The sequence below is a fragment of the Arachis ipaensis genome, chromosome B06 (genome assembly GCF_000816755.2).
Source record: "Arachis ipaensis cultivar K30076 chromosome B06, Araip1.1, whole genome shotgun sequence".
NCBI classification, from domain to species: Eukaryota; Viridiplantae; Streptophyta; class Magnoliopsida; order Fabales; family Fabaceae; genus Arachis; species Arachis ipaensis.
In genome coordinates, this window is record NC_029790.2 from 135,209,071 (window position 1) to 135,217,022 (window position 7,952).

Sequence of the window (7,952 nt, forward strand, 5' to 3'; positions counted from 1 at the left end):
AAAATTAGTTACTAAATTAATTAATATATATTTATTTATATACATATATTATTTAAATTATTTTTAATATATATATTATATAAATAATTATTTTAATAATTAATTTTTAGTGTTTATATATATATAAACAAAGATTAACTTAATTTAAGTTGAGGGTTAACATGCCAATGAATTATAGCTCAAATAGTATAATCTTTCCATAATCATCTAAGAGTTTGCAAATTCAAGTCTCCCTATTTTTAGTACCAAAAAAAAAGTTGAGGCTTAACATATATTGACAAATGTGTTTTTGAGGATCAAATCAGCATATTGATTATTTCATTCACAGTATCTATCCTTCAAAACTGAAAATATAGAAAAACCTAGCAACTCATACATAATTCCACGTCACTGCATAATATATGCTACCGTTTTAATTATTTGAACATAAGGGATGCATATTAAGCAAAAAAAAAAATGGCAATTTCATAAAAAAACAACAACAAAACATGCATGACACATATTTTATATTTATTTTTAATTTTTGCCTATTATATCATACATAATAAAACACCAAGCACTAACTACACAATAATTTTTTTAACATTGTCATAAAAATTATTGTGAATTAGAATTTTATAAGAAGGTATTTGTTATCATCCTTATTTTAATATTTATTGTCTTGTATAAAAAAATTGTATTTATTTGAGTTATTTATCCAAACGCTATAATTTTAAAACAAGTACTTCTATAACTAATAATTCAAAAATAAAATAATTTATTTATAAACTACTATTAATAAAAATCCTTATATTTTAAGTTCTTTTTTTAAAATAGTTTAATTAAGTTGTTTATTCAAATTGTGCCTAAATCATTTTCATGATGTTAAAAATATTAAAATTAACAGAATATTTCTTTTAAAATATATGCAGCCAAATATCTAATAAAAAAAGAAAATTCTTTTGTTTTTTATTACACTTTAACAACACAACAACACTTGATCAAACCCATTGTGGTTCCTTAATCAATGAATTTTGGAACCAAACCCATAGTGGTTCCTCAAGTCTAGACATCAAACCTTGAATCTTTTACGAGGAATATAAATTAAACCCAATATCATTTAGATATGTACATTATTCCAATCAAAGGGGTCTTTTACAAGTCAAAAATTACATTTGACACATTTATCCAATCCAGCACATACTATATATCAGGCCATTAATAGTATATGAAATAAATAACATTAAAAGATCAGTCTCAATCTCAAGTACTATTATACCATTCAAGGAAGCAGCATGCACAGAAATAATACCTGCAGCTCTTTGAGTCTGATTCTAACTTTGGAAAAAGAAAGGTTGATATTTATAGCTTTAGTTGACCAATATAATAGTATATTAAAAATATTGTTATTATCTTTTAATTTAAATTATAAGATATTAATAAAATAATAAAAAATATAATATTGGTTTAGATATAAATATTTTTTACTAATTTTAAATAGGAATGGCAATGGATATCCACAAAGATGAGATCATCTCTATATTTAATTTCGTTCTTGTCCTATTTTCGCAACAGATAACAGGAATTTTGTATTTGTCGGGGACCGGAAATCCACAAATATTCGCAAATTTTTTAAAAATAAAAAATAAAAAAAATTAAAACTAAAAAAAACTAAATAATCCTTTGTTGTCATTATAAACATCGTGTTAATAGTTTCCAAAAATATTAACAGCAACAAACATTTAATATCACATAAATTAGAAGAGACATTCTATAGAGTCACAGAACAATAAAACTATAATCACATATACACAACAATTCACAATAAATCACATAAATCAAATTATAAAGAACAATTTGTAGAAAATCACAAAAATTAAATTACAGACGTTACAAAACCACATAAATTACAAAAATCACAGATAAATATAAATTAACAAATATAAAGTATAATTATAATTATAATTAACCTAACTCACAGAAATTATAACTAACAAATAAAAAACTATAACATAAACACATAACAGTCATGCTACACATCTATATAATTTTTTATCCAAGTCCATCCAAGCTTATCCAATACCAAAAAAATCCAATACCATTAAATAGGGGTGGTAAAGCAGGTCACCCCAACCAGTCCCGCTCTGCTTAGGCTCGCCCCATAAACGGGACAGACCGGCCCGTCCGCCAACTAAAATGGGTTTAAAATGCTAGTCCGTCCCGCTTTATGGCGGATTGGCGGGTCGGCGGGTTAGCCCGCTTGACTCTTTTTTTTTTTTAAATAAAATTCATTAAAATTAACTGACCGGCCCGCCCTGTCCCGCCAAAACCCGCCAATTTGGCGGTGCGGGTTTGGTGGATTTTTTGAATTTGGCGGGCTCCAAATTCTAGCCCGACCCGACCTTTTTAGCAGGTTTAGCGGGTCGACCCGACGGGTTCAACCCGTTTTGCCACCCCTACCATTAAATAAGCGTGTATTACACGCGCCCAGAGCACAGAAAACGTTAATATATTCATTCGCGCATTGAATATGAAACAATGTTCCTTCTTCAACATTGAAACTGCTATTCAAGAACTTCGAATCTCTCTCAAAATTTCTCAAATTTCACTCGTGTTCTCTGCGAAAACCGTTATTGGAAAAGAATCACGAGAAGATTTCGAAAGGAAAAAGAAAAAACGAATGAAAACAAGAACAGAGACTGCGAAATCTATGATAAAAACTACTGTTCATTTAAAATATTGCAATCTCGCATTTCTCCTAGTTGCATTTTAGGTTTACTGAATTGAGTTACTTCGTTTAGTAGATTGATTTAATCTGATTCCAATTTTTGGCGTAACTAGGGCATAGGAATGGAAATGTGTTCTTATTTTCTTTTTGTTCAGTGGAGTTGCTCATTTTCATTCATTTGAATGTTAGTGTGTTTAGTTGAGTCCTTTTGCATGCAGAAATGATTTACTTGATGATTGAATGTTTATCATGTTTTATTCAGTACATGATTGGTGTTCGGTTCACTGGTGTTTGTCATTTGATTCACCTGATTGTTGGTGTGTTCAGTTGAATTCTTTGGCATGCAGAAATATTTTTCTTGCTGATTTAATATTTATCAAATTTTATTCAGAACATCAATGAAATTCAGTTTGGTGGAGTTGGTTATTTTCATTCATTTGATTGTTAGTGTATTTAGTTGAGTCCTTTTGCATGTAGAAATGATTTACTTGATGATAGAATGTTTATCACGTTTTATTTAGCACATGATTAATGTTCGGTTTAGTAGTGTTGGTCATTTTGATTCACTTTATTGTTATGTGTTCAGTTAAGTTCTTTTGCATGCAGAAAAGTTTTTCTTGATGATTAAATGTTTATCACATTTTATTCAGCACATGAATGGTGTTCGGTTCAGTTGGGTTGACCAATTTAATTCACTTGATTAAAACATGCATGCTTGTGCTTATCGGTGTATTGAGTGAAGTATTGGCCAAATTTTTTTGTCCTTACAGCAAAAATAAAGAAGACAATGGTGACAAAGAAGGAAAAACCGCGCTATAACGTAAGCATATGCACACATTAAATATATTTATCACCAAAATCAGAGACCAAGTAATTCGAGCATCTGAAGCAATAAGACTCCCAAAGCCATCTGCTGTCATCTCCAACCCTTATTGTAATTTCACAAGTGGGGATATAGATAGTAAATAGGATATAATTTGTTTGACTGATTGTAATTAGGATTATTTTGTTTAACTTGTTTAAAAAAGCAAATACTACTTCTTTCAATGTATATATGTGAATATTAATGTAATGTTATTGCAAATCTAATGTTAATGTATATATCTGATTTAAGATTGATTAGTCCTTGTCCTGTCGGTCTGAAATGTTAATGTATATATCTGTTGAAACTGTCTGGCTGCTGTTTTGTTTCAAGTTCACAGTGAATGAAATCAATGTATTTATCAAACATTAAGAGCCTCAAAAAAATAAATGAACCAAAATTAATACATTGGATGAACCGAAAAAATTCATATATCAATATAGCAGAGAGCTAAATTTTAAAAAAATATTGCTATCAATATTTAATTTTAGAAACACCTAAACTCTTTGACATAACAGAATAATTTAATTATTCAATAAACAAAAAAGTGAGTATTCAATAAAGAATTTCATAAAGCTAATATCAAACACAAAAAAGTGACTATTCAATAAAGACTAACACAAAAAAGTGACTATTTAGAATTGGAGATATCTTCGATTTCCACATCGCCTCTCTGTTGCATACGATTAGTTGATTCTTAATCTCGTCTCCCTTCCGAGTCCTGTTCCTTATTTTGGTAGAAAAATCAGCAAGTTTGGAATAATTTTTGTAGAACTTTTCACCTTCTTCTAGTGTCTTGAAAGTCATCCCGACCTTTGGGACAAATTGTTCATCCACAACACACCTGGTTTGCATAATGAACCGAACACGTTATTAAGGTGAAACAACTGTATAGTACTAAATGAACAGAATATTATCCATTATGTAAAATCAAATTCAAAATAGCTTTCTGCATAATGAACCAAACACGTTATTAAGGTGAATCAACTGTATAGTACTAAACGGAACATTATCCATTATATAAAATCAAATTCAAAACACCTGTTGATGGTTTATTAGTGGCTAAGAGAAGGGGGGTTGAATCTTAGCCTCCTTTTCACTTAATAACACTTGCTGGCCTTTGAAACAACTTCTGGAGACTTTTTGCTTTTTGTCTCGTACCTAGCCACGAGACTTTTTCTTTTTATCTCGTAACCAGGCAAGAGATATTTTTCAGTTTTATCTCCTATGTAGCAGAAACAGAAACGGAGTAGAAGAGAGATAGAAGATCACACCACGAAGTATCCTGGTTCAGCTGCCAAGTGTAATGCAGCCTACATCCAGTCTCCATCACAACAATGATAGAATTTCACTATAATCATCATGATTACATACACCAATTCTCCCTAGGAACTATCCTTCCTATCCAGGACAAGTCCAGAATCTAATCCCCAATCCTGAACTTGACTTGGTCACTGCCAAGCTTTCAATTGCTAAGTGCTAACCCAACTTGCAAGGAAATTCCCACAGAATCATGAAACACAATACAGATGTACAAAGGACCTCTAAGGACATATATGGCTTTTTCTTTTAATTTTGCACTCTCTGTCTTTTTCCGCTCTATAGATTTTTCTTACAAACATCATTGTTTGCCTTTTTCCATGAGACTCAAGACAGACAAAATTAAACAGAAAAATATAAAACAGAAAATATTGAAGGAGAAGAACTTCTGTTAGCTTGGGTAGCTATGAGAATTCTGTACTTTGCACTCTTAACTCCTTGCTTCAAACCCTAGCTGTTCTCCCTTATTTATAAAATGGGAAGCCTCCACGGTTGAAACTGTTGAATCAAGCTAAGCTTCTTCTTCTTCAAACCAGAACCGGTTCGGCCAGAGAGAGAGGAGAGGAAACTGAATGTCAAACCCAACATGCAATTACCTCTGTATTTTCTCTTTGCACTAATCTTCACCAATCTGGGCCATCCATCTTGACTTGCATTCCAAGCCCTTGATGCGTTCTTGATGCATGACAGCTCCTCCTGCTCCACTTTTGCTTCCTCCTTCACGTAGCCTCCTTAGCTACCTTCTGTGATGAAAGAACACAAAGCAGAGACGAGCCATGCCTCTGAGATCTTCTTCCTCTGACCGAGATCATCTACTTCCATTTTTGGTATGGAGAGCATGAACTTACTTCACCAAATCTTACCTCTTTTTAGTGAAGATCTCAGCCACAACATACTTTTTGTTTTCTTTTTCTTTTTCTTGCCATCATTACAATGGTCTTTAGCTTGCTTCTAGCTTCTTCTTCATCACTCTGATAGCTTGCAAAAGCTTCCATGCTTTCTCTGTGAAGTGACCGAATGAAGAAGATGGATGTGAGAGAAGAGAGAGAACTTTTAATGGATTTGAATGAAGAAATTAAAATGAATTAATTTACTTCCCTTTTTCTGCTTTAGGTGGCGTGTAGCATTGATGATGACAATCAAATCAATTGTTAATTTCTCTCTCATTGTTCCCATGTGATTAATGATAATTGAATTAAATTTGGAATCCACCATATGAGAGAGAGATCAGTTGGAAGCAAGAAGCATTTGCTTTCTCTCTTTTCTTCATTTCGGACCAAGCAAGCCAACAAAAATTAATTTGGGCTAATAGTCATAAAGATTGAATTCTGTCCCAACTAAACATAGAAATAATTCAGCCAATTAATATAACTGTTTTTGCTCAAGGCTAAATGTGTTTTTCTTTAATACAATTGGGCAATCAAAATATTGCTTCAGCCATAACATTTAACAATTTTTATAACCAATACTGATTCACTTCCAACATCTTGTGCTTGCTATTTTTTTCGACCCAATAGCAAAATCTGCACAGCAAAATTATATAATTAATACATATGAATCAAAATCAAATTAATAATTTTACAATTAATCATATTAATAATGTTTAGTCATCACTAATTTAATTTAGAGTTTTTCAAATTCATCACCTATGTCTACAATTTAGAGATTATCAATTCAATTTAACAATTGCATTCCATTCAATTCGATTCAAAAAATAATCCAAACCTCATCCGTTTGATTTGTTTCAGAAGAATAATCTAAAATGCTCTCATTCAACTGATTTGAAGTTGAATCATTTATTGTTTTGGTAAAATATTGAAATTTGAAAACGAAGAAGATAAATTCACAAAATCGAAGAAGAATAGGAAGAAGAAGGACGAGAAGAAAAAAACAATGAGCAGAAGAGAAGAAAAAAGGAAGAAAAACGACGAGCAGCAGATCCAAAAATTACAATGCAAATCGTTAACGTTGAAGAAGAGAAGAAGAAAAAGAATGTTTACGTTGAAGAAAATGTTTACGTAAATCTGTTACGTTGATAGGAGGGAGATGGGGGCACGCGTGTATTTCATGTAATTTGGGAGAGGGGGGAGGCGCGTTAACAAAAAAGTGCTTTTTTTTTTTTACTTTTTGAAAGTTTTTTTTGGTGACTAACAAAAAAGTGCTTGAATGACTTGGTTAGATTTTTTATATAGATGTGGAGTATTATTGAACACTTAAATAACAGAATCCACAAAGATTGAATCACATAAATTAATAAAAATCAGAATCAAAAATATAAATTATAATTATTCTAATTCCAGACATTATAACAAATGCTTCAAAATCAAAGTAAATAATCAAAATCTCAAAATTTACACTTTACAGAATTAATTTATCCGACGAAAAATAAGAATAGAGAATAGATATAAATCAACGAAGACCGATAATTTACCCGCGAAGACCGACAAAAATGCGACTACCGGCGAAGATGCGGCGAGAAGAAGACGCTCTGATATTCAAACATTATTTGAGTTTATCTTTTATGGTCTCAAACATTATTGATATTAAAATTTGTGGCCGTTCATGTAATTGCAAAAGACTTAGAAATGGCAATTGGCATCCAGCTCTAATTCAATAAATTGGCCCATTCAACTTGTATGAATTAGCATCTTTTCTATTTTTAAACTATAAACATGAATACAGTTTCCACAACAAAAGAAATGTATATTTGAATCACTTATTAAATTCAAAGTCGACAAAAATAGAAAAAGTAAAATAGTCTGGAAATAGCATCTGTATCTAAATTACTATATTATTATTCTCCTTTCAAAAATATAAAATGTTGGCCCAATTTATTTAAGATTTTGCAATATAATGGTATAGTTTAGTCAAACGAGAAGCTCAAATGTACCTTTGTTTAATGTGTGGGACAAAACAAAGAAAGAAAACTATTTTTTTTACGAAATTTATATTGTCATATTTTGTCATATTTTTTACTTTTTTAATAAAATAATGCTTCTTTTATTAACAATTTAACATTCACTTTTAGATATTTTAACTTAAATTAAATAAAATAATTCTTAG

At 30.7% G+C, this 7,952-nt stretch overlaps 2 protein-coding genes across 3 annotated transcripts in view; both read right to left on the reverse strand.

Annotated features, from left to right (window-relative positions):
- LOC107605632 (ubiquitin-like protein 5) overlaps positions 1-7,952 on the reverse strand; it is a 25,375-nt gene that overhangs the window by 14,743 nt on the left and 2,680 nt on the right. The window lies entirely within an intron of this gene.
- Positions 1,080-7,952, reverse strand: part of LOC107605631 (ubiquitin-like protein 5) — a 9,559-nt gene continuing 2,686 nt past the window's right edge. Inside the window, exon 4 of the transcript XR_002349544.1 lies at positions 1,080-1,153. The gene's annotated coding sequence lies outside the window, so the exon portion shown is untranslated. The remainder of the gene's footprint in view (positions 1,154-7,952) is intronic.